This window comes from Triturus cristatus, chromosome 4_1 (assembly GCF_964204655.1).
Source record: "Triturus cristatus chromosome 4_1, aTriCri1.1, whole genome shotgun sequence".
Taxonomy (NCBI): domain Eukaryota; kingdom Metazoa; phylum Chordata; class Amphibia; order Caudata; family Salamandridae; genus Triturus; species Triturus cristatus.
The window spans coordinates 1,184,493,110-1,184,495,994 of NC_140585.1; the positions used below are offsets into that span (position 1 = coordinate 1,184,493,110).

At 46.3% G+C, this 2,885-nt stretch overlaps 1 pseudogene; it reads left to right on the forward strand.

Annotated features, from left to right (window-relative positions):
• Positions 1 to 534: 534 nt before the first annotated feature.
• Positions 535 to 1,742, forward strand: LOC146856323 (uncharacterized; annotated as a pseudogene).
• The last annotated feature ends 1,143 nt before the right edge of the window (positions 1,743 to 2,885 follow it).

Here is a 2,885-nt window from a genome sequence, read left to right on the forward strand (position 1 = left end):
CATGTGATACCATATCCTAGGCTTAGCCTGGAGCTTGCAGCCTTTCTGAGAACCTTTCATGCCAACGAGTACCCTTATAAACAGTGTGTGTGCAAACAGGCATGGACTAGTAAATGAGCCTGTGACCTTGTTAAATAATTCATCGCCATATCACATTAGTGTTAATTCTAGTATTTTCTATTGTGCTCATTCATCGCCGGAGTATGAATGAATCAGTGCCTCAGAAGTTGGCCCTCACATTCAGCCTCCCCAGCAGCACGCGTCTGACCGCCCCAGCTGTACTTATTCCTGAGTGAGAAAGGATTTCCATTGACTATTACATCAGCTTATGAGTCGAGTGCTGGCCAGGAAATGGCAGGCTTTTGCCATATGCTATTTCCAAACAGTTTACGCAAAGTGATTCTCAGAGGGAGTGGAGAAGAGGAAGGAAGTGAGGTGCAGCCTCGAGGTATGAGACTGGCACTGAGCTGGGGCGATTTCAGCCGAGGGCTACTGAAAGCAGTGTCCTCAGCTCACACAATGCAGACACTCAGAGGAGGTGCTGCAGCGAGGATCAGGAGGTGACCCTGCAGAATAACCTGGAGAGATGGGAAACTTCTCGGCTTACTAGAGAAGACTGAGTGAGAAGAAACCGCCCAAGAGACACCAGAGAAGGGCAGCGTGCAGCTGCCTGAGACAGCACAATGAGGACTGAGGCTGCCTGGGTGCTGGTCCTATTCCCGGGAGTTTTTTGGGCTGCACAAGTTGGTATCAAAGACGTACCGGGAATTGTCGGAAGGACATTGAATGTACACCGTAGATATCCCAAAAACCTTGGAATGCACCGACATTACTGGTGCAAAATTACTACGCCACTCGAGTGTTCTTTCATTGTATGGAGTAGAAGTTCAGAGAAGGTGACAAAGGGCCGATTTTCCATCATGAACAATCGCAATACTAACACAGTCACAGTGAGCGTGACAGGTCTTCGAAAGGAGGACTCAGGGGTGTACTGGTGTGGGACGGGCAAATCTGGCCCATATGCAAAGTATAGAATTACACTGACTCTGCCCACCCCTCACCCTAACCTCGACCAGCCTGGGATGATGTCCACCATAGGAATGGATCCCCCGACTCCATCTTCTGCATTGTGTGCCGCAAGAACTTGTCCCACTGATCTTGCCCTCACTAGCCCTGCCACAGATGTCGGCGAAGTTCCTGTAAGTTCTCCTGCTCCGGGAGTGCTTCTACCCTCGCTGGTGGCTGCGGGTGTGTTTGCTTCACTTTTACTTGCTGCAGCTATTGCCTGGCTGACATTACGCAATAGAAGGAAATTGCTGATGTCAGTGAACGCACCTAAGGATTTAGGCTTTAGTTTGTCCAAAGGCTCTCCAGGGGACGTGATGAAAAACCCACTCTGCCTCTCAGCAGAGGCGCCCGCTTATTCAGTGATTGAACATGCCCCGCTTCCTTCGATCCCGGATCACTGCTACGAGGAGATCTTTAGCTTGTATTCAGAAGCCAACGCTCCCACCAACCGCGGCGTGGGACGGGAGCCAACCTCTGCCTCCGGAGAAGGGCATGGACCATCCATCCCAGCTGGAGATTCAGGGTACTCTTTACTGATGCCACCAATGAAAGGAAGGGGTACTCAGGTGGGCATGGGTACCAGTTTTGCCAATCTGCATCCACAGGACATGGTAGGGAACAGATTCTACGCAACAGTGGGGGTTCCGTCTACCCGGGATTAGACTCCAGTTTAGAAACTGATTGAACAACTGCCTTTTCCAGCATTGATCGATCCCTACAGCACTGCCACCCACTCTAACGTGGGGTGGGAGCCAGTCTAGGCACTAGGAAAACCGGTGAGCAAGGCAGCTCCTCTGAAGATTACACACTCAACAGTGAGGACATGGAGCAGCTTTGATTTGTGACAATGTTGATGATAACAGCCAGAACTTCAAACATGACTATGTGCAATAGAGATGCCCGGATATCCACTGGATCTGTGTATCAGAAAATAGTGTTAGAAATTAACTGCATAGCACTTCTGACCTGGAAAGAATAATACAAAGTGCCTTATTATGAATACCTCTGTCCTGTTGAAGTATATAAACTCCATTTACATCATGCTGGGGCATCACTATATGCACATTTCTGCATAAGAGCCTCCTCGTGAGGTGTATTACTACTCCAGTAGATGCATGTAGCATGCATTCATAATAAAATACTTTTAGAAGTAATGTTCGCTGTTATCTGGTCATTGGGCGCTGCATTTATCAAATGCTTTAGACTTAGGGCTGACATTGAGTTTGGTGTTAAAGGAAAATCCTCCAATGTGTAAAGTGTTAATTCCTCAATTGGAGGATTTCTTGTAAGTGAAGCATCCATGACCTCCACCAAAGGCACAGTAAGGCTGAAGATCTGATGGCAAGGCAAGGCAACAAGCATAATACACTAGCTCTTAAATGCCAAAACAGCAGCAAAAATAAGCAATGTCGAGATAAATTATCTCCGAACATCAAAACAACCACAACATTGAAACAAGTTCTCGTTATACTGCTGATTAATCAGCTAAAGCAAGTTTATGTTGTTTTGTTAAAATGCACTTTTTAAATTGCCATTTGAATTTGATCTCTTTTTGCTTATTGTTCGATGATTTGCTATATAAGAGTTGGAAGGGTTGTGCCTGTTCATTTTGTGTAAGCAAAACCTTATAGTAAAAACGTTTGCACTTCTTTCAGCATCTTTCCTCTCACTTATGAATTTTAATACCAATTTTTAATTTAAATTGAGAAGTCAGTTATGCAGCATCAAGGTTTTGGTAGTTTTACTGTGTCTGAGTGTGACTGTTGGCTCCACATTCCCACTGTTGTGTATGTCCCTGCTAATGGTGTGCGCATGCT